Source organism: Salmo salar, chromosome 05, assembly GCF_965601325.2.
Source record: "Salmo salar chromosome 05, fSalSal1, whole genome shotgun sequence".
NCBI lineage: Eukaryota > Metazoa > Chordata > Actinopteri > Salmoniformes > Salmonidae > Salmo > Salmo salar.
The window spans coordinates 66,519,180-66,544,797 of NC_138295.1; the positions used below are offsets into that span (position 1 = coordinate 66,519,180).

The 25,618-nt window shown below is 43.1% G+C and overlaps 1 long non-coding RNA gene across 1 annotated transcript; it reads left to right on the plus strand.

Annotated features, from left to right (window-relative positions):
- Positions 1-965: 965 nt before the first annotated feature.
- LOC123743249 (uncharacterized) lies at positions 966-5,944 on the plus strand. The gene is made up of 2 exons (XR_006770055.2): positions 966-1,439; positions 4,574-5,944. It is a non-coding gene; the product is annotated as an uncharacterized LOC123743249 (long non-coding RNA).
- The last annotated feature ends 19,674 nt before the right edge of the window (positions 5,945-25,618 follow it).

The window sequence follows — 25,618 nt, forward strand, 5'->3', positions numbered from 1 at the left end:
TTTCCCTTACATTAATTTTGCAGCGGCGGGCCACAGCTGCTAATTGATTGCCACCAATAGGAGGGCCCCCCCCCCACACTAATGTAACAGGATCCCTTTTACCATAATTGAGAACACTTTACAGGAGTTGATCAGGTTCCAGGCTTGTTTTCCTGTTACATTATAACAGAAGATGTTTGTTGTATAGGAGAAGGGAAAAAAGGAATATAGGATTATTGATATCTTGGAAAAATTGAAATGACTAAAAACATCTCCTTGACTTATATATTTTATTATCTTTAGGCATCCTGCTTCCTGCATCCATCATCCAATAAACTCTACAGTGTATGGAGGGTCATTAGGTAAAAGCTTTTTTACGTTAGCTCATTCAGGGACTAGCTAGCTCTTCTGGGGTTATAGAGTGTAGCATATCATATTCTCCTCTCCTTGCCATCTTTATGCCTTGACAAGCTGTCCTATATCTGCTTCTGTATGAGGTTGGATTTTCACATTAAAGAGATTGAACGGGATGTTAAGCACTTACACATTTGTAACATGTTCTACAAATTGGAATTTGTAAGATATCATACGAATTAATTGCAGGAGAAAAACTCAAATGGATTACATTGTACACATTTGGGCGAAATCTTCAGGGACTCATGAGCACTAGTTTCAAAACTACAGGCTGTGATTATACAAAATCTTGATAACGCATCTTTAACTTTTTTAGGATAGGGGGCAGCATTCGGAATTTTGGATGAAAAGCATGCCCAAAGTAAACTGCCAACTACTCCGGCCCAGAAGCTAGGATATGCATATAATTGGTAGATTTGGATAGAAAACACTCTAACGTTTCTAAAACTGTTAACATAATGTCTGTGAGTATAACAGAACTTATTTGGCAGGCGAAACCCCGTGGACAAACCATCCAGGAATATTTTGTTGTTGAGGTGACAGTGTTTTCAATGGGTTTTCTATGTGGATCTAGATTTCTAAGGCACTTGCTTGCAGTTCCTATCGCTTCCACTGGATGTCAACAGTCTTTAGAAATTGGTTGATGTTTTTCTTTTGAGTAATGAAGAAGTATTGCTGTTCAGAACGAGGGTTGAGTCTAGTGTACTGTTGTGGTTGGGGTGCGCGACCTGAAAGCTCGCTCCACTTTGTTTTCGTCCGGTATTGAACACAGTTTATCCCGTCTTAAATTTTATCGATTATTTACATAAAAAACATACCTAAAGTTGTATTAGGAAAGTTGTTTGAAATGTTTGGATCAAGATTACAGGTAACTTATTAGATATTTTGTAGGCATGTTGCGTGAGTTGGAACCAGTGTTTTTCTGAATAAAACGCGCCAAATAAATGGACATTTTGGAGATATAACGACGGAATTTATCAAACAAAAGGACCATTTATGATGTTTATGGGACATATTGGTGTGCCAACAGAAGAAGATCTTCAAAGGTAAGGCATGAATTATATCGTTATTTCTGAGTTTTGTGTCGCGCCTGGCGGGTTGAATTATGATTGTCATGTGTTTGTTTGATGGGGTGCTGTCCTCAGATAATAGCATGGTTTGCTTTTGCCGTAAAGCCTTTTTTAAATCTGACATGGTGGCTAGATTAACAAGAAGTTAAGGTTTAATTTGGTGTATTGCACTTGTGAATGTATGAAAGTTAAATATTTCTAATAATTTTGTTTTTAATTTGGCGCTCTGCCATTTCACCGGATGTTGTGGAAACGTTCCGCTAGCGGAACCCCTAGCCATAACATTAAATAATGCAGTGGTCCCTATTTTCAGTTTAGCTAGCATCAGAATCCAGACAGCATCATTCCATCCAGAGTCAGCATTCCACATTGATTCAAACAAGACTTAACCATGTACTGTATAGTACTATCATCTCGCTATACAGTCTGAGGTTGAAAGCTGGCATGTCAGTAAGATAAGAAACCCAGAGCTTACTCTGTTCTTTTATTTGACAAGGATCTCTTTAAGTCATATTACCATACTCCATTGAGAGGCAAACACATATAATTGGCATTAGTAGGTTCTGTTGGCAGGACCCTTACAGCACAGTACAGTGCTTCTCCCCGCTCTGCTCTGCCTGTGATTATACAGTACTTGAAAATCCTCCAACTTGGATATTAGCATGTGTGTGAGAGAGAACCTGGCTTGTAAGATCTCTCAGCCTGCTAATGAGAAGACATGGGATACAGTATGATCTTTTTTTAAATTTATTTATGAAACTCAGCAACACAGAGCTAGCAACACACATCCTAATCCACCCATCTATTCATCGTCAGCTAACAGCAGCGAGCAGCAGGGATGTTGATCTAACTCTGCTATCTACAGTATGTATCTCTCCTGTGGCGAGCCTGTCACAGACCTGGGCCGGGCTCATCTCTCACTGTCTGGTTTACCTAACCAAAGCCATGTAAACACAGCCCCTATTACGTTGAGCAAAGATGGCTGAGACAACAGCAGATGAAGGGAGGTTTATTCTGTCAGAGGGTTGTGTTTCTGCAAAGTTACAGGTTTAGAGAATACTATAGCAAATTCTGCAGTCATCTAAGATTGTCAGAATCAGCTAATATAGTTGTTCCAAAGATCGAAGAGTGTTTGTTTTTCAGCTAAAAATACAGACAAACACTCCCAGAGAGAACAGAGGGAGACGGATAACATTAGAATGAGAGCTATACAGTTGAAGTCAGAAGTTTACATACACTTAGTTTGGAGCCATTTAAACTCATTTTTCAACCACTCCACATATTTCTTGTTAACAAACTATAGTTTTGGCAAGTCGGTAAGGACATCTAGTTTGTGCATGACATAATTTTTCTAACAATTGTTTACAGACAGATTATTTCACTTATCATTCACTGTATCACAATTCCAGTGGATCAGAAGTCTACATACACTAAGTTGACAGTGCCTTTAAACAGCTTGGAAAAATTCCAGAAAATGATGTCATCGCTTTAGAAGCTTCTGATAGGCTAATTGATATCATTTGAGTCAATTGGAGGTGTACCTGTGGATGTATTTCAAGGCCTACCTTCAAACTCAGTGCCTCTTTGCTTGACATCACGGGAAAATGAAAAGAAATCAGCCAAGACCTCAGAAAAAAAATTGTAGACCTCCACAAGTCTGGTTCATCCTTGGGAGCAATTTACAAACGCCTGAAGGTACCACGTTCATCTGTACAAACAATAGTATGCAAGTATAAACACCATGGGACCACGCAGCCGTCATACCGCTCAGGAAGGATACGCGTTCTGTCTCCTAGAGATGAACGTACTTTGGTGCATAAAGTGCAAATCAATCCCAGAACAACAGCAAAGGACCTTGTGAAGATGATGGAGGAAACAGGTGCAAAAGTATCTATATCCACAGTAAAACGAGTCCTATATCGACATAACCTGAAAGGCCGCTCAGAAAGGAAGAAGCCACCGCTCCAAAACCGCCATAAAAAAAGCCAGACTTCGGTTTGCAACTGCACATGGGGACAAAGATTGTACTTTTTGGAATAATGTACTCTGGTCTGATGAAACAAAAATAGAACTGTTCGGCCATAATGAACATCGTTATGTTTGGAGGAAAAAGGGTGATGCTTGCAAGCCGAAGAACACCATCCCAACCGTGAAGCACGGGGGTGGCAGCCTCATGTTGTGGGGGTGCTTGGCTGCAGGAGGGACTGGTGCACTTCACAAAATAGATGGCGTCATGTGGAAGGAAAATTATGTGGATATATTGAAGCAACATCTCAAGATATCAGTCAGGAAGTTAATGCTTGGTCGCAAATGTGTCTTCCAAATGGACAATGACCCCAAGCATACTTACAAAGTTGTGGCAAATGCCTTAAGGACAACAAAGTCAAGGTATTAGAGTGGCCATCACAAAGCCCTGACCTCAATCCCATAGAACATTTGTGGGCAGAACTGAAAAAGCATGTGCGAGCAAGGAGGCCTACAAACCTGACTCAGTTACACCAGCTCTGTCAGGAGGAATGGGCCAAAATGCACCCAACTTATTGTGGGAAGCTTGTGGAAGGCTACCTGAAATGTTTGACCCAAGTTAAACAATTTAAAGGCAATGCTACCAAATACTAATTGAGTGTATGTAAACTTCTGACCCACTGGGAATGTGATGAAAGAAATAAAAGCTGAAATAAATCATTCTCTCTACTATTATTCTGACATTTCACATTCTTAAAATAAAGTGGTGATCCTAACTGACCTAAGACAGGGAATTTTAACTATGATTAAATGTCATGAATTGTGAAAACTGAGTTTAAATGTATTTGGCTAAGGTGTATGTAAACTTCCGACTTCAACTGTAGAATCACTGTGCATCACTCTATCCCTCCAGCACCGGTACAGATGGCTTGTGCCCAGAGACAGTGCTTGCTGGGCAGGGGGTGAGAGCTAGGACCAAAGTCAACGTGGTCCCTGTGCTGTGCCCTGACACCAGATCTTTGTTGACATCTGCTGCCGTGCTTCAGTGCTCCAGAGCTCCAGAACAGAGCAGCATACATTCCTCCAGGATGTTTGCGTTCCTCTCCTCACTCTCTTCCGTTTGTTTCTGGTTTTCTTTGTTTCAGTCAGTCTGGCCCTCAGGCATGGCAGAAGTGGCCCAGCTTCTCCAAACACTGTTTGAGCCAAACACCGTTTTGATCGAGCCGGCCCGGCAGCCGTTGGCCCCTGAAGACACGGAAGAGTGAAACAAAGACACCAACCAGCCATGTTCCATTGTTTTACTGTTGTGGGGGATGAATGTACAACGTTCGCTGCCTCCCGGGTCTGGCCCAGAGAGGGCACATGGCCCCCTGGTGGGGTTTCGGAGGGTAGGTGGGAGTGCTCTGCGTCTCTCTCTGATCGTTCTCTATTCAGTCTTCTGGTCAACGCTCATCAGAACATGAAGTTGCAGCCTGGCATATCCTGCATCCAACTCTCATCCAAGCCCTGCTATGTAGGATTATCCAATAAACTCTACAGTGTATGGAGGGTCATTAGGTAAAAAAAGATATGTGAGCTCATTCAGGGACTAGCTAGCTGTTCTGGGCTTATAGAGTGTAGCATATCATATTCTCCTCTCCTTGCCATCTTTATGCCTTGACAAGCTGTCCTATATCTGCTCCTGTATGAGGTTGGATTTTCACATTAAAGAGATTGAACGGGATCTTAAGCACTTACACATTTGTAACATGTTGTACACATTGGAAGTTGTAAGATATAGAGAGAGGGAGTGAAAGAGAAGGAGAAAGAAAAAGAGAGACAAAAGATAGTCAGGGAGAAAAGGAGAGAGAGAAGAGGGAGGGAGGGAGGTTGACAGATGCACGTTGCTTGTTCGTGTTGCAGCCTTCACCTCATCCATGGCTGTAGTCTAATCCTAATGTAACTGGGAGGTGGAGGGATTCAGTGTTACAATGTTACACATGGTTGGAAGGTGTGATGTCATGTCAACAGGAAGCAAGACAGATCTTCTGGAGGTTCCACGCCAGCTGTTCCCATCTCAACTTCACGTCTTCAGGCTTTAAACACACAATTTAAATCTATACTTCAGCAATAATCAACACAATCAATGATCCATTACTAGATTTATAAACTTTACATTTTTAAATAAATGTTTTGTAAATGTTTTTTTCTCACCAATGTGCTGGAACAAAACTCAGGGTCCAGACTTGTATGATAAAGACAGGGTGATTGTTCCTTCAATTTACAGTATGTATACGTTCTTTTCTTTTGTCTTGAGTACAAATATGTGATGCTGATTATTGTTGTTAAGTGTTGGGCTGGTGTTTAAAGTGCTTAAGATAGGAAAGACAAAGCTGAGCCATCAAAGCAGACAAACAAACCTTCCTCTCTCTCCGATGGACTCAATGTGTATTTAATATGAAAGTAATGTCTATAATATTTTCAACATGATATCAGTCTTTCAGTGAAAGGTTCACAATAAAACAACATAGCAAGTATACAGACTTATATACGGTTCCAAACTACACATGAACCAAACTCTCTGCCCCAATGGCGTCGACCATACAGTCTGCTGTCTACTAATACTGTACACCTACTTATTAACCACACCCTGTACCAAATCTAAAGCACCATATGGTCATAGATCCCTAACTGTTCAATGTGTGGTCATGTTCATTGTGGTCATTACCATGATTAATGGTAATAGATGCTTAACTGCTTAATGTGTGGCCATGAACACACAGGTTTCCATAGTGGTCAGAAACACACCATTGATCCCTCAGCAGCGTTTCACACCACACACAAAGAGTTAGCAAATACACAGAGGCCAAAGAAAAATATTACAGTCCAAAGACAATATCTTGCGCTGAGAGCCGTCTCACAGCGTCGGTTCCCCCCAAAATAATGCAGAAAAATATGTTTCAATATGGAATTCTCCTAGAACAACAGTTTGCTGTCTTCCCCCCGTTAGTGTGTATAAGGCTGAGAGAGAGAGAGAGAGAGAGAATGGGAAGGGAGAGAGCGAGAGAGAGAGAGTGGAGAGGGGGCATGCTCTCTGACAGCACAACCTCTGAGACTGAGGAGTTCTTCACAGGGTTAAGACATGATGGGGGAAGGAGAGAGACAGAGTGGAGGAAGAGTGGAGGAGGGAAATAAGGGCAGAGGGAGAGGTGAAAAACAGATAGTGGGGTGTCAGGGGTAAACAAGCAAGGGAGCAGGTGGAGGAAAGACAGCGATGCAGTGCTGGCGTGCAGTTGGCAGCTGGCAACCTGGTGATATGTGTCACACCATCGGAAAGACTTTAGAGGGGAGGGAGGAAGTGTGTGAATGTGTATGTATGTGTATATATGAGAGAGAGAGGGGAGAGGGGGGGAGAGAGAGGGAGGGAGAGAGAGACAGATACAGAGAGACAGATAGGGAGAGAATGGGGAACGAGAGAAAGGGAGGTCATGGAATGTACTTTCCACAGTGCTCTGCTCTGGTGTCTAGGCAAACGGGCTGAGCTGAACACTGCATCCCCTGACACACCTTTGAAGTCAGAGTTCAGCCTCTGCCTGCTCCTTAATGCTGGAAAATCTCCCAGTCTCTCTCTCACACGCACACGCAAGCTTGCTGTCATGCACCTGCACATTCACACACACACACACACCACACACACACACACACACACACACACACACACACACACACACCGGACAGCACAGCAACATTCACACTCTCTCATTACAGCGGCTTCAGTCCGACAGAACACTCTCTGAGCATACAGCAGAGATGAATACAGAGTTGAATATAGCTCAACACACTAGAAGACATAACTGTATAACCGACAGAGCCTGATAACACATATACTACCCTATTCCTCTATGTTTCCACAAGTAATGACCATCTTGGTAAAAGGTATCTTATTGAAATAAAACAAAATCAAGTCAGCATTATACCAGGAAAAAGGATATTGTAAGATTCCAATTCCAATTTCAATTTGAGATTTCCAAATCGTCAGTTTGTCTGAGTGGGCCGTGTAGGCTTTAGGATCCTAGACTGCCTCTAATATGTTCTAGAATGCTCTAAGTCATGGAGTGTTTCTACTTCCATCAGTCGACCATCAGTGTCTGTGAAACAACAATGCAGTCAGATTTAAAGGCAGGCAGGCTGAGCTCTGAACTCTGTCCATGGTGTAAGGAGTCAGTCCCAGCCGCCAACTGTCTGTGTTGGCTCCCAGGCTTAGTGCACAGAGGGAGGTGTGTGTTTTGGTTCAAAGCGAGAGGGCACGTTGTTTTGATATGGGATTGTGTTTGTTTTTGCCTGATAGGGAGTGGAATCTGCACGTCTGCAGGCGTGTTTCAGGGCACCCAGAGCTCCTTGGAAGCGAAGCCAAAAAAGCAGAGAGTGAGAGAGAGACTCCGGTGGAGGGATGGAGATGGGAGAGAAGGGGGGAGGCAGAGCGGGCCATGTGTTGTTATTGACATCCAAAGAGCAAATGGTCCGTTTCTGGCAGCTCCACCAGCTGAAAGGCTTCAGCCAGTGTTTGGAATCCATCTGAACTGGACAGACAGACTGACAGAGAGAGAGAAACGGGATGTCTCCCAGACTGACTGCTCTTCTGCTCTTTGTTTTAATACTCTCAATCAGATCTTCTTTTTGAAACACAATCTCCTGAACATGAGAAGATTTTCAAATATAAGCAATTATTGGTAGGACAATAGATATTAACGAACATTTTATTGTTAAAAATCAACTATGTTTTCGTAGAATGCCTTCATCAGGGTATATCAATCTCGTTGGATTGGGACCTGGGTGGTGCCCTGACATCTTTCCCTCTGTGCAGTTCCTGGTGATAAAAGTCATTGAAAGTCATAATAATGTCTTACAGTAAAGTTCAAAATGTAAATGGGTTTATGATCAAGGCACCAAAACCCAAAGAATATAATATTTTTAACTCATTCAATTCTTTCAATTAACTTGCATTATATTGGGAGGTACATTGTTAACACACTGTTATTCTAAGCATTCCATAATGAAACATTTTGGGAACTAGATGATGGTTGTATTTCACATTGTGCCAGTGTGTGTGGTGAGACTGTTCTAAGTGCTGGATGTTGATGCTGGATTGGCTGTTCTACTGTCGGCTACTTCTCTGAATCACCCTCTTGGTGTGTGGCATGAAACTGTACGGCTTCTGCAAAAAGTGCCCAACATAACTTGAGATGGATGACATTTGGGGAAAAATGTATCCTCAGTAGATGGTCAGAATTGGCATGCATGCCATTTAACTGGTGAATATACGGTATATTTAGCAAGGTGTTCTGTGCACTGTATAGCACCAGAATCCCAGCCAGCGTATCTAACAGTGTTGGAATTAAATGCGAATCACTCTCTGTGGTATTCCAATGCATTTGATGTTAGAACCACTCCTAATTATAATTCTGTTTAAGCAGGGAAAAACCTTGTCCCTGACACATCTTTCACATACTCTTTAATTGCTTGTATAATTCACAGCATGCAAAGATGCACCACCACCATTCCTGCATCTCTCCCTCTACCTTAGAAAAACATACCCTTCATTCAACTGCTTTCACTATTAATATATTCCCACCTTTAAGAGCCAAACACCGCCTGTGGGATTCATCAACCAGGAATCAGCCTCCACACACACGCACACGCACACACACACACACACACACACACACACACACACACACACACACACACACACACACACACACACACACACACACACACACACACACACACACACACACACACACACTCTCCCTCCCATCTCCCTCCACGCTACGCTCAACGCAGGGCCCTGGGGCAGGATATCTATAATTCATCTTTTATCTGGCCCTCGCAGTCCCGCTCGCTGTTCCACACAGCCATCGCCCACTTCACAGGGCAACGCCGCCCGCCATACAGCAGCACCGCCCCTCTAATAGAAATCTCACAGGGCACCCTGATATTGATTGTACTCTAAGGTAAACAGCCTGGCTTGGATAATCAGCCGTTTGAGAAGTGAAACTCCATAGCTAGGCCCAGTGTTGTTCTCCCTGCCTACTGATGGCAGGGAGACCACAATCTGGCACCAACTGCTTTACAGGGTCTCCAGCTCAGCAGGGAGCTTGACTCTGAACCATATCAAAGAAGAACATGTTAGTGGAAAGGGATCTGTGTACAGATAAACAGAAACCATACAGAGAGAGAGAGAGAGAGCGAGAGAGAGAGAGAGAGAGAGAGAGAGAGAGAGAGAGAGAGAGAGAATGGAAAGTACTTTGTCCTATGTGTAAGCCTATACATGTATTGTTTAGTTATACAGGTATATTGATACACTTGTTAGGTTCTAATTCTGAGAGTAAAAAACTCTACGGACACTATGAAAGCTTAACCAGGTTTATTCTTCCCAGAGGATCAATACAACTGCATTCAGACAAAACGTTTCCACCAACACAACTATATATACTCCAATTTAGATGCACTCCTCCTTCTCTCCAACCCTTACATATTTTATGGTTCGACAGGAAGACGAAGTGATGGGGTAAAAAAAACATTCCTTCTCCCTTAAGGTGACCTGACCTGACCTCAACCCCCTTGTTGCATAATCCAAAGCTCTCTCCCCTTATCAATGCCTGCCACATGTGATCGCTTCACTGACCAACTCACGGTTGTCATGGTGCCTGGTACCAGACTGTGTCTCTTCTCCTCCCAGAAGGTCCCTCCCATAGGATCCCTGATGACCAACAATAACTTATCCGGACATGATGTAAACGTTATACATTACCCTCTCTCCCTCAGTGGCATGAATAAGTATATTTCATATTCTCAGAACCCAACACACTATCATTACAAAAGTATGTGGACACCCCATAAAATTTGTGGATTCGGCTATTTCTGCCACACCCATTGCTGACAGGTGTATACAATCAAATCAAATCAAATGTTATTTGTCACATGCGCCGAATACAACAGGTGTAGATCTTACAGTGAAATGCTTACTTACAAGCCCTTAACCAATAATGCAGTTTTAAGAAAATACCTAAAAAAAAGTAAGAGATAAGAAAAACAAATAATTAAAGAGTAGCAGTAAATGACAATAGAGGGGCTTTTTACAAGGGGAACCGGTACAGAGTCAATGTGTCAATGTGCAGGGGCACCGGTGTCGAGGTAATTGAGGTAATTATGTACATGAAGGTAGGGTTATTTAAGTGGCTATGCATAGATAATAACAGAGAGCAGCAGCAGCGTTTCGGGGGTGCAAATAGTCTGGGTAGCCATTTGATTAGCTGTTCAAGAGTCTTATGGCTTGGGGGTAGAAGCTGTTTAGAAGCCTCTTGGACCTAGACTTGGCGCTCCAGTACCGCTTGCTGTGCGGTAGCAGAGAGAACAGTCTATGACTAGGGTGGCTGGAGTCTTTGACAATTTTTAGGGCCTTCCTCTGACACCGCCTGGTATAGAGGTCCTGGATGGCAGGAAGCTTGGCCCTGGTGATTTACTGGGCCGCACGCACTACCCTCTGTAGTGCCTTGCGGTCAGAGGCCGAGCAGTTACCATACCAGACAGTGATGAAACCCGTCAGGATGCTCTCGATGGTGCAGCTGTAAAACCTTTTGAGGATCTGAGGACCCATGCCAAATCTTTTCAGTCTCCTGAGGGGGAATAGCTTTTGTCATGCCCTCTTCATGACTGTCCTGGTGTGCTTGGACAATGTTAGTTCGTTGAGCACACAGCCATGCAATCTCCATAGACAAACATTGGCATTAGAATGGCCTTACTGAAGAGCTCAGTGACTTTCAACGTAGCACCGTCATAAGATGCCACCTTTCCTACAAGTCAGTTCGTAGCATTTCTGCTCTGCTAGAGCTTCCCCAGTCAACTGTAAGGGCTGTTATTGTGAAGTAGAAACGTCTAGGAGCAGCAACGGCTCAGTGCTAAAGTGTGTAAAAATCGCCTGTCCTCGGTTGCAACACAAACTACGAAGTTACAAACTGCCTTTGGAAGCAACATCAGCACAACTGTTCATCGGGAGCTTTATGGATTGGGTTTCCATGGCCGAGCAGCTGCAAATGTGCCTAAGATCACCATGCGCAATGCCAAGTGTCGGCTGGAGTGGTTTAAAGCTCGACCCCATTGGACTCTGGAGCATGTTCTCTGGAGTGATGAATCACGCTTCACCATTTGGCAGTCCGACGGGAGGATCTGGGTTTGGGCGGATGCCAGGAGAATGCTACCTGCCCGAATGCATAGTGCATAGTGCATAGTAGAGGAGGAATAATGGTCTGGGACTGTTTTTCATGGTTCAGGCTAGGCCCCTTAGTTTCAGTGAAGGGAAATCTTAACGCTACAGCATACAATGCTATTCTAGACGATTCTGTGCTTCCAACTTTGTGGTAACAGTTTGGGGAAGGCCCTTTCCTGTTTCAGCCTGACAATGCCCCTGTGCACAAAGCAAGGTCCATACAGAAATGGTTTGTCGAGATTGGTGTGGAAGAACTTGACTGGCCTGCACAGAGCCCTGACCTGGACCAACACCATCTTAACTTGGGGCGGCAGGTAGCCTAGTGGTTAGAGCGTTGGACTAGTAACCAAAAGGTTGCAAGATCAAATCCCTGAGCTAACAAGGTAAAAATCTGTTGTTCTGTTCCTAGGCTGTCATTGAAAATAAGAATTTGTTCTTAACTGACTTGCTAGTTAAAAAAAAAAAACGTCTTAGGGCTAGGCCCCTTTTTTCTCAACTTCCTGCCTGAATGACTTGCCCAAAGTAAAATGCCTGTAGCTCAGGCCCTGAAGCCAGGATATGCATATAATTGGTACCATTGGAAAGAAAACACTTTGAAGTTTGTAGAAATGTTAAAATACTGTAGGAGAATATAACACAATAGATATTCTTTCCGAAAGAAATATTATAGTTTGATTGCATTTTAGGGTATCTGAGGAGTAAATAGAAACGTATTTTGACTTTCGGATTCCTTTCTCTGTAAGTTGAATGAGTGGATTACTCAAATCGATGGTGCCAACTAAACTGACTTTTTGCGATATAAAGAAGGATTTTATCTAACAAAACAACACTACATGTTATAGCTGGGACCCTTTGGATGACAAATCAGAGGAAGATTTTCAAAAAGTAAGTGAATATTTCATTATTATATGTGAATGTATGAAACCTGTGCCAGTGGGAAAATATTTTGATGTGGGGCGCCGTCCTCAAACAATCACATGGCATGTTTTCGCTGTAATAGCTACTGTAAATTGGACAGTGCAGTTAGATTAACACGAATTTAAGCTTTCAGCCAATATAAGACACTTATATTTACCTAAATGTTTAAAATCCATAATATTTATGATTACTTATTTGAATTGTGCACCCTCCAGCTTCACCGAAAGTTGTCCTGCTAGCGGGACACCGATCCTTAAGAAGTGTTTAATGCCCATGATTTTGGAATGAGATGTTCAACGAGCAGGTGTCCAGATACTTTTGGTAATGTAGTGTATCTGGATTCAAACACAATCATTAAAGGGGCAGTGTAGTCAAAATGTGATTTTCCTGTGATTTATATATATTTCCACAATATGAGGTTAGAATAATACTGTGAAAATTATGATAATACCCTTTTAGTGTAAGAGCTGTTTGAAAAGACTGCATGACATTTCAGCTCGATTTGCATGGGTGGAGTTTTGCCCTGCCTGGCAACATCACCAGGCAGTATAAGTATAAGTTAGTAGACCAATAAAAAAGAGAGTACAAAACCTCTCTGCCAATAATAGTTAGTTTTCAGGTTACATATCCCTCCCATTAGACTCCTCCAATAAGGTCCCTCACTCAGACCACTCCCAGACAGTCATAGCAATATTTTGTGCATGAGAAATATATATAGTTTTTTACATTTTACCATTTTATTTGAAAATAATCACAGTAAGGTACTTCATTTTATCCAGAAATGATTTCATACTGAAATAAAAAATGTCTGCTTGCATTGGACCTTTTAAACAAGTGAGAAAAACAAGCTGATTTAATTGTAACAAACACCATGCGAGTTTGGTTTTGGAGTGCCGTGTTAATGTTAACAGTCATCCATTGTGTCTCACTCTGGCTCCTGCTCATCACTATTTGGCTGTGGTCGATGTGTCTCTGACAAACTGCTACTTCTCCCTCTGGTTCTCATCAACACTCTGGAACCACAGGGACGATCAAAGAAGAGTTAAACTGACCCAAAGCAGTGCTCTCTCTCTATGTTCTCTCCACGTCACCAGAGTCATGCTAAATATGAATGTGTGAGGATGAACGAGGAGTGAGGAAGAATAAAAGAATACATTTAGAATGTAAAAAAAACAGGGAATACTGTAGTAGCCTCTCTCTATGTACTCTAAAGACATATTCTCTATGGCTCTGATCACAGTCACAGGGATGGAGTATTAAGAAAGGCTTATGAATATAAAGATTTTTATCTGCCAGAGTACAGTACACACTAACATACAGTACCTCTTCCTGTACTTGTGATATAGTAGGACAGTTTCATTAACAATGTCAAAGAACAATAGAACAATAGCAAAGTAGAGTATTTTTCTTATAAAACTAATACTATATTCAATGATTGTATGGGGCTGACTCTTAGCTGAACTTTCTTGGTTGTATGACTGTAGAGAGCAGAGGTTATACCTTTGACTACACATTTACAGTGAACCTGACTGTGGGGCTGATTGTGAGGTACTGTAGTTCAGGAGCCATGACCTTATGCAGACTAAATCGGTTTCCGCTGCCGGGGGGGTGGGGGGGGGGGGGGTTTAACCTCTGCCAGATCAGTTTGGCATCCAGAAAAGACACTCACCGCGCTATTTCTCTCTCGCCCCTCTCTTTCTCTCTCTCCCTCCGCCCTCTCTCCCCCTCTCTCTCATCAGTGCAGTGAAGGTCAGTAGGATTAGCAGCACATACCTTTCAGCTCTCTGAGGGGGTGGAAGTCATGGCTCTGCTGCTATTTCCAGTGCTATGCATCCCAGCCCAGCATAGCAGCCATTGTTACAAGGACAAGAAAGACAACACAACGTTGTTCCATCCACAGAGGAACATGGACACGCAGATCTATAACTGATCTACACATGTTCAACTCATATGACCTCAATGTGATTGACATGATTAGAAACAGATAATTACTGTCGGCCTATCTGAACAATGTTAACACAAAATGTCTCTCCTTTTTCTCATTCCCTAGGTTGACTTCTCGTGTTACCATTTCCCAGCTCTAACAGAGATCCGTCTCTTTACTCTCCAGACTGAAACCCTTTGTCATGTCCTGACCATAGTAAAAGGTTATTTTCTATGGTAGAGTACGTCAGGGCGTAACAGGGGGTGTTTTGTGTTTTTCTATGTTTTCTATTTCTATGTTTTAGTTCTAGTTTTTTTATTTCTATGTTGTTTTTTGGGGGGGTTGATCTCCAATTGGAGGCAGCTGGTCCTCGTTGCCTCTGATTGGAGATCATATTTAAGTAGGGGTTTTTCTTCCTGGGTTTTTGTGGGTGATTATCTTTTGAGTAGTGTTTGTTTCTCTCTGTGTCACGGTTTGTTGTTTTTTGTAAATTCAGTTATTTTTTTTGTATTGCAAAAGTTTCATGGATTTAATAAAATGTGGAACTACAACCACGCTGCACTTTGGTCCGATCCTTTTGACAACCGTGACACCCTTCTATTTATTGTCATGAATCTTGCCATGGAGGCAGCTCTGCAGAGTGGTCTCTAGCTGGAACAGCCACACAATAACACAATCTAACCTTAAATCAAGACCAAAAAGCACAGTTTTGTTTCCACACATTTTTACAATATAGCCAATTTTGCCTTTGCAGTTGGCCTATCTAGCAGAAATCATTAAGTTCTGTCTCCAGGGCAAGATTCATAACAATAAAGGTCAACCTGCATAGAAGTCAGCTGTTAGACGTTAGACAGAACTGAACTAGGAAAGAGGGAAGAGGGGAAAGAGGAAAGATAAAGGAGGGGGTGGCTGGATGGATTTCACAACAATAACATGAAAATTACTTTGGCCTTTCACCTTTTTTATGAAATTGTATCTCCATATTGGTTTGTCCCTGGGAAAAATACCAAAGACAAAAGGTCTTATTAAGCCATGTACAGTAAAGGGCTTTGTAATACGAGCTAGATCTGGTTCTTGTGGCTTTGAAGGGTCTAACTTTGTGTTTCTCTTGCGTGCAGAATAGTCAGATTGTGTCTGCAGTGGGTTACTAACTGTATAATATCAAGCCTCTAGAATCTCAGATATAGCAGTTGTGTTTGTATCAAACCCCAGATCTCACCCTGCCCAGTGGGCTGTCACCACGGTGACCTCCACAATCACACTGACAACCAACACAACACACATGGCTCTGATAGACATGTAGCATAATGTATGTAGTCAAACACAAATCACTATTCATGTGGTGCTGGTCTGAAAGAAAAAATATTGTAGCAGCGAATTAGAGGGGCCTGCATAGTAAGTTTCTCCAAAACATAGCTTTAAGTTCACTTCTGATTGACATGTATTACATTTACATTACATTTATGTCATTTAGCAGACGCTCTCATCCAGAGCGACTTACAAATTGGTGCATTCACCTTATGATATCCAGTGGAACAACCACTTTACAATAGTACATCTATATCTTTTTTTTTTTTGGGGGGGGGGGGGGGGGGGGGTTAGAAGGATTACTTAATCCTATCCCAGGTATTCCTTAAAGAGGTGGGGTTTCAGGTGTCTCCGGAAGGTGGTGATTGACTCCGCTGTCCTGGCGTCGTGAGGGAGCTTGTTCCACCATTGGGGTGCCAGAGCAGCGAACAGTTTTGACTGGGCTGAGCAGGAACTGTGCTTCCGCAGAGGTAGGGCGGCGAGCAGGCCAGAGGTGGATGAACGCAGTGCCCTTCTTTGGGTGTAGGGACTGATCAGAGCCTGAAGGTACGGAGGTGCCGTTCCCCTCACAGCTTCGTAGGCAAGCACCATGGTCTTGTAGCAGATGCGAGCTTCAACTGGAAGCCAGTGGAGTGTGCGGAGGAGCGGGGTGACGTGAGAGAACTTGGGAAGGTTGAACACCAGACGGGCTGCGGCGTTCTGGATGAGTTGTAGGGGTTTGATGGCACAGGCAGGGAGCCCCGCCAACAGCGAGTTGCAGTAATCCAGACGGGAGATGACAAGTGCCTGGATTAGGACCTGCGCCGCTTCCTGTGTGAGGCAGGGTCGTACTCTGCGAATGTTGTAGAGCATGAACCTACAGGATCGGGTCACCGCCTTGATGTTAGCGGAGAACGACAGGGTGTTGTCCAGGGTCACGCCAAGGCTCTTAGCACTCTGGGAGGAGGACACATGTATCACTGTATGCCATACCCTGCCTGTCCCAGGAATTACCTAGAACAACTCATGTCCTCAGTACAGGTCAGTCAGTCCCATAGATCAAGAACATTATGAAACGCCTATAGTTCCCTTATTACAGACCAGACAGGACTGGACATCTCGTCCTGTACATTACCAAGCCTAGAAACAGGAGAGGATCCAAACAAATCCAGAAGAACCAACCAGAATCAGTTTCATAAGAAAGGGATCCCCTGAGAGAGGTACCTTATGCTGCCATGTAGTATTAGATGTACTGCCATATAGAATATCACTACAGTCATGGAAGGTTCACAAGGAGGGTAAAGAGTTGAGTATTGCCCAAGGCATACTGGCTGTCTCCCAAAGACATTGTGTTCACGTCTTTGGCGTCTTTTGGCGCACACAGATAACTGAAAAGATAAGAGGAATCTTCAGCTTTACATGGACGGTCACATAAAAGACTGTTTATACCGTAAATTCCGGACTATAAGCCGCAACTTTTTTCCCAGGCTTTGAACCTCGCGGCTTAAACAATGACGCGGCTAATATATGGATTTTTCCCGCTTTCATTTTTTTTCTTCTCCAAAAAAACACATTCTGTGACGTGCTCAGTTTTTTGGCGGCATGAAGCTTTCATTAGACCAATGAAATTGCCGAACGAGTTAAGGTCAAACAACTTTTTTGTTTACTGTTTAGATTAAATCGAGCGCTCTCAAACTTCCCATCATTCTGATTACGGTAGTCATTTTGTCACCCTCATCATGGCAAAGACACGGAGAAATGCATATGATGCAGCTTTCAAGTTGAAGGCGATTGATCTGGCTGTTGGAAAAGGAAATAGAGCTGCTGCACGGGAGCTTGGTCTTAATGAGTCGATGATAAGACGTTGGAAACAGCAGCGTGAGGAATTGACTCAGTGCAAAAAGACAACTAAAGCTTACTGCACTTTTTTTTTTTTGTTACAAGCCGTGTTTCGTTAAAGCCTATTTATTTTTGTTACAAGCCGTGTTTCGTTAAAGCCTATTTATTTTTGTTACAAGCCGTGTTTCGTTAAAGCCTGTGTAAAGTTCATTTGTTTCAATGTACCGGTAGGCACCTGTGGCTTATAGACATGTGCGGCTTATTTATGTTCAAAATCATTTAAAATTTTTTTTCCATAGGCTTATATTCAGGTGCGCTTAATAGTCAGGAAATTACAGTACTCAATCACAGTGGGCAGAGAATCAATAATGTATGCTGCTCCAATCAGCAGCAGCATACCGTTATTCTATAGCCACAACTTTTGAAATATTATTTACCTCACTGAGATTTCATAAAGTTCTACCCTAGGACAGAGTGACCTATCCATGTGAAGTTGTCTGTCTACAGTGTTGGGGGTGGACAGACCATGGGTATCAGGTGAGATTAGGCCTGTAAGTGCCATGCTCACCATTATTGCCTTTCATAATGACTGAGAGATCACATATTGCATTGGAGCTTCTCTTATTTGACATTTCCTTCCTAGGAGGCCCCAGGTCAGGTTTCTGTGTTTACGTTGGCACTAGCCCAGGCTTTAGGGTCGATCCTGGACCTGCTGTTGAATACATACTGTACATTCTTAACTAACTCAGTGGGATAGGGATAAAGGTGGAGTTTGTGTGTGCGTGTGTAAGGGGATGAAGGTGGAGTTAAGCATGCAGCTGGATCAACAGATCCCCTGCCAGATACTGTAGCACTGAAGACTGTGTCAGCTAAACACCTGGGTTCAAATCTTTCAAATACTTTGAGCATTTGCTTGAGTCTGTTTGGAGCACTAGGTAGGCAGGGTTTGCACATGTGGGACTTTTCTAATGGTTTCATCAAGCCAGGCAAGATTAATCAAGCACAGCAAAAGTATTTAAAATAATTTCAAATAGTATTTGAACCCAGGTCTGTATTACCTATGTGGCCAGCATATTTTTTTCATTGAAATGAAACCTGTGAGAGGCAAATTAATATTGTGCTTTTAAAAATAAACAAATTCTTTGTAGTTAGTGAGAATCAATGAGACTAATCTATTATCACTAATTGTCCAAACAAAAGACAATCTCCCACGTAAATGTAAGATGGAAACGGTTAAGGCCAATCATGCCGTGTTGTTTTACTGCTATCAAATGAGAATAAGTGTTTGTTTGAGAAAAGCTCGAGCATTATGAGAGGTCATAATAGGGTCATCAGAAAGAATATCATATGACTTCCTCTCGTGAGGTACAGAGTGAAATGACAGACAGTAGAGGCGGTGGACAAACCACATGCTTTTCAATTCCAAGAACAGAGCTACAACAGGGTCTCTCTATCTCTCCCCTCTCCATTTGGCTGATAATTCAGTGGTTCAGAGCCAAGCAGTAATTTTTGCCACCTGGGTTATCATCGTTAGTATTATTACCACTGGGGAGGGTTCTACACGCCTCCAAAATCTACACGCCTCCAAAATCCACATGCATGTGAAACCGTTTGGGAGAGAGCGATGAATTATAGATTAGAGGCCAGAGCTCCTACGGTGAGATGATTGCTAATTTAGCCTTCGTTGGCTGGGAACATAATGCCATGAGTGCAGTTTGATACCACACATACTCGCACACTGTCACGCCCTGACCATAGAGAGCCCTTGTTTCTCTATGGTGTAGTAGGTCAGGGCGTGACTAGGGGGTAGTCTAGTTTAATATTTCTAGGTTGTGTTCAAGTTTATATTTTCTAGGTTGGTGCTTTGTATGATTCCCAATTAGAGGCAGCTGGTAATCTTTGTCTCTAATTGGGGATCATATTTAAGTAGCTATTTTTCCCTCCTGTGTTTGTGGGCTATTGTTTTGTGTTTGTGCCTGTGTAGTTGTTCGTTTATTTGATTTATTTGTTTTTGCTTGACGTTTCACTTTGGAATAAAGATGTGGAACTCTACACACGCTGCGCCTTGGTCCCGTTCTTACCTCAACCGTGACACACACAAAGGCATGCATGCACGCTGTCACACAGGCACACACACACACACACATACGTCAATGACAGTCAATAGTGATTAAAACAAGAGTCTGGTACTGCGGGGCAGCTCTGACCCACTTCCTGTTTAGGAGACTACAGTGAAAAACATTTCTCCTCATGGTCACTGACCATCCAATTAAAACAAGAGTGGATGGCTTCATTAATGAATTCACATGAAATGCTAAAATTGTGCTGCCTTTATGAAGTCTGAAAATACCAAAATGGCTCTCTACTCCCTTTATTCCCTGCTATTTTTTTAACCAAAAGTAGTACACTTTTTAATTACTAAGGAGCCATAAGCCTGGTCAAAAGTAGTGCACTATATTGGGAACAGGGTGCCATTTGGGACTCACTAATAGTGACTATTAAATGACTGACTGTGACTTTACATAACGTTACTATATGGTTAGTGGTTCCTGTATACTGACTATGAGAGGTGAAAGTAGAGTCTTGATGAGTCAATAGAGGAATCTAAACCAAAGAAAGCTGGATGCATTTATGGGGGGAGACTACAATAGTTTCATAAATTGCCAAAACATACAGGTAGAAACAATGCCGTATTGATGTTGGCTTAGCATAAAACCAAATAGAATTGCAGAACCACTACCATATGAGAAACATTCAAAGTAATTGCTGTGTCGAGAATTCCAAATTACTCCTAGGACACTTTCAATTTTTCCATGGTGTAATGTTTTATATACAGACCTTGATGTATCAGTTTCAGTTTTAGTTAATCCTTTATGAATGTACAATAAGGAGCTCTATTCAATCTGCATAGCTGTAAGAGTTACAGATTGAGTGATAGAAATGTTCCAATTGTGCTGACATATGCAGCGTTTACTGTGAATGCAGCCAACGTGGGGACATTGCAGTTAAATTTCAATTGGGGTTATCTTCCACGATATGGATTAAATACAGCCAGAGGGATATAATGACAATACATGAACTAAACTTCCGTTGTAGATATACATTCCAGGGCAAGGATATAAATGTTATATACATTTAAGTTAAGATTTAAGACTTAAGGTTTTTCCTTTGAGAACAGGTGCTGTAGCAACGTACAGTGAGGGAAAAAAAGTATTTGATCCCCTGCTGATTTTGTACGTTTGCCCACTGACAAAGAAATGATCAGTCTATAATTTTAATGGTAGGTTTATTTGAACAGTGAGAGACAGAATAACAACAAAAAAATCCAGAAAAACGCATGTCAAAAATGTGATAAATTGATTTGCATTTTAATGAGGGAAATAAGTATTTGACCCCCTCTCAATCAGAAAGATTTCTGGCTCCCAGGTGTCTTTTATACAAGTAACGAGCTGAGATTAGGAGCACACTCTTAAAGGGAGTGCTCCTAATCTCAGTTTGTTACCTGTATAAAAGACACCTGTCCACAGAAGCAATCAATCAGATTCCAAACTCTCCACCATGGCCAAGACCAAAGAGCTCTCCAAGGATGTCAGGGACAAGATGGTAGACCTACACAAGGCTGGAATGGGCTACAAGACCATCGCCAAGCAGCTTGGTGAGAAGGTGACAACAGTTGGTGCGATTATTCGCAAATGGAAGAAACACAAAATAACTGTCAATCTCCCTCGGCCTGGGGCTCCATGCAAGATCTCACCTCATGGAGTTGCAATGATCATGAGAACGGTGAGGAATCAGCCCAGAACTACACGGGAGGATCTTGTCAATGATCTCAAGGCAGCTGGGACCATAGTCACCAAGAAAACAATTGGTAACACTACGCCGTGAAGGACTGAAATCCGGCAGCGCCCACAAGGTCCCCCTGCTCAAGAAAGCACATATACATGCCCGTCTGAAGTTGCCAATGAACATCTGAGTGATTCAGAGGACAACTGGGTGAAAGTGTTGTGGTCAGATGAGACCAAAATGGAGCTCTTTGGCATCAACTCAACTCGCCATGTTTGGAGGAGGAGGAATGCTGTCTATGACCCCAAGAACACCATCCCCACCGTCAAATATGGAGGTGGAAACATTATGCTTTGGGGGTGTTTTTCTGCTAAGGGGACAGGACAACTTCACCGCATCAAAGGGACGATGGACGGGGCCATGTACCATCAAATCTTGGGTGAGAACCTCCTTCCCTCAGCCAGGGCATTGAAAATGGGACATGGATGGGTATTCCAGCATGACAATGACCCAAAACACACAAAGGAGTGGCAACAAAGGAGTGGCTCAAGAAGAAGCACATTAAGGTCCTGGAGCGGCCTAGCCAGTCTCCAGACCTTAATCCCATAGAAAATCTGTGGAGGGAGCTGAAGGTTCGAGTTGCCAAATGTCAGCCTCGAAACCTTAATGTCTTGGAGAAGATCTGCAAAGAGGAGTGGGACAAAATCCCTCCTGAGATGTGTGCAAACCTGGTGGCCAACTACAAGAAACGTCTGACCTCTGTGATTGCCAACAAGGGTTTTGCCTCTCTGTACTAAGTACTAAGTCATGTTTTGCAGAGGGGTCAAATACTTATTTCCCTCATTAAAATGCAAATAATAACATTTTTGACATGCGTTTTTCTGGATTGTTTTTGTTGTTATTCTGTCTCTCACTGTTCAAATAAACGTACCATTAAAATTATAGACTGATCATTTCTTTGTCAGTGGGCAAACGTACAAAATCAGCAGGGGATCAAATACTTTTTTCCCTCACTGTACATGGCTGTGGCATTTGTTGGTTTGGTTTGTCTCTGCTATATAGTCTCTGATGAACTAAATGAATCACAGAGCTTAAGCACACTTGAAAGATCCTTTATCTTCAGATGTTTCCTTTCCCTCACGTCACACCACATAGGATTTGACAACTGTAATCAAATAGTTCAACAGCACTACTTTTACCTCTGCCGTCCCTTAGACAGAGAAGTGACAGAACCTTTTGATGCGGAACAAATAACCGCAAAAAACACGGCTCTGATGGTATCCTATTCTACCCTGGGTAAGCACGGCACGGCTTGACATTGTCACAACGTTGCTGTCACGTTTGGGAAGCATTCCCTGATCTCTATCAGGTCACGCACACGCACACGCACGCACGCACACACACACACACACACACACACACACACACACACACACACACACACACACACACACACACACACACACACACACACACACACACACACACACACACACACACACACACACACACACACACACACTGAGAGGAAGAGATCTGTCGGCGGATTGGCTCATCGCAAGGCCCTGTCGGTGCAGCTCGAGGTGAAATGGGAATTGGCCAAACCGGCAGGGTGTCTCCGGATCCGATAACAATCTAAGCTGTCTGGAATTCCCAGGAATTCCCAAGCAGGAGACAGCGAGGAGCCAGTCTCTCTCACAGAGCAGGGCAGGTTTCTCTCTGTCTCTGTCAGAGCCTGGGACTGCTGACAGCTCGTATCAACAGCACTACACAACTGCTCTATGGTGCACAGTCTACCGATGGAGTTATGTACATAGGGTTGGGTGCCTGCCTTGTATCACGCTCATTCTCCACATGTACATACACATACGCAAGCTCAGCCATTCATCATCACTGACAGCAGATTGATCTTGATCTTATGTCACACCAACAACAGATGTTGAGTGTGTTCGTCCCCACAAATATCCATAATACATCCGCACATATCAGAGCTCAGCCTACAGTGGATTAGCACCAGTATTGTATCATGTCCAGAGCCATCACACCATTTAATACTATGTGGGGAGCGTACTAGAGGGAGTTCCCCGAAAGATTCCTAACTCTAAAATGAAGTCATGTGTATCTTAACGCTGTAAAGCATTCTGGGAAACTAAACCTGGGTTGAAATATGAGTGTGTTGTCTTGTTCTCTCTCTTTGCCGTTTCTGACACAATATTCTCACACCCTCATCTTCCCACTCAGAGTGTGTGTGCGTGTGTGCGCGTGCGTCTGTGTCTGTGTGTGTGGGTGTCATCCCTTCTCTCTTATCAGTGGATTCTATGAGCCGAGGAGAGGAGAACACGTCAGACTACACTGATCTAAGCCGCTCCACTGCTCCTCAGCATGGCTGGCTGGCTGCGGAATGTTGCCTTGCCATGCCGTCTCATTGTCTCATTATAGGCTAATGTATGTAGGGTAGGCCTGTGTGTATGTGTTTCTGGGTGTGCGTGTGAGCGCGCTCAATGCGTGTAAAAATAACAGACCTTAATCTGAGTACAAGTCGGAGGAAAAACATGGCAGAACAGATCATAAAAGGAGATATAAAATGTACAATAGAACCACGGCAACATGAACGTCCTAATATGGAGAAGATGTGAAAGTAGCCTCTCCTGTATGAGTCATCATATTCTGTTTTAGGCTTCAGTCCTTAGCCTCATTTAGTTAAACTAATTAGTAGCTTTGTGTTTTGGAGCTCAGTAAGATTGAGTAATCTACTTTGGTCGGGGTTTTGGTTAATTTGTCTCACACACGCTCTGTGGTCTGTTGTTGTACTGTGTATATCCCTGGGTAAGTCACCACAGAGAGAGTCGTGTCTGGTGTCCGTTTACACACACACACACACACACACACACACACACACACACACACACACACACACACACACACACACACACACACACACACACACACACACACAAACACACACACACATGCATACACACACACAGACACACACACACAAAAACACACCCACACACACACGCACACGAACACACACCCAAATTCACACACGCACACACACACACGCACAAACACACAAACACACACACAAACTCACAAACACAATCATACACACACACACACACACACGCGCACACACACGCACACACGCACATCTAAACTCACACACACGCACACACACACAGACACACACACCCAAACACACAAAAACACACACAAACACGCACACACGCGCACACACATAAACACATCCACACACACACAAACGCACACACGCACGCACACACACACACAAATACACACACACACCCAAATACACACACACACACACACACACACACACACACACACACACACACACACACACACACACACACACACACACACACACACACACACACACACACACACACACACACACACACACACACACACACACACACACACACACACACACACACATACATGCACACACGCACACACACAAACACACACACAGTGTATCTTCCATTGAGAAGCTGTCGTCATTGTGGTCTCAAGACACTCTGAGTCACGTTATATGGGGAAAACACCCACACACAAACCTCAGAGACTCAGCATCTTTCTAACTGAGAAATCTCCACACTTGTTAACCTATATTAGACACCCGTTAGATCCCTGTTAGCTGTTACAGCTGCATCATCCTTAGATAATCAAGCAGCATAATGCTCTCTGAGAAAACATCACACAGTGAAACTATGATACAAGGACACAGAACAAGCTGAATAATCAAGGAGCTACATACTCAAAACTATTTCAATACAACAAGGGCTTTTGAACCATGAACACTACAGCAGCTCTTCACTATCGGGAGGACTGGCCTGTGAATCCAATACCAGTACAGAGGATATCTCAGCTCATGGAAAATGGGGAGGTAACCCTTCTCTGAATTCCTACTAGCGTACCATATTGAGCTGGACTCCAAAACCTGCTCTGGTCTGCTCTGATCTGCTCTGGTCTGTTCTGCTTTCCTGGATCACAGAGAGGCATAGGCATGGGATGGATGTTGGAGCAGCACAGACTGGTCCTGGTTGGCACTGCAGACCAGAGCAAAAAGAAAGAAAGTAGAAAAAGAAAGAAATACACTGAGTTTAATGAACTAGTGCTGACTGGAAGCTTATAGAAAATGTTGTTTTTCTATCTAAAGATGAA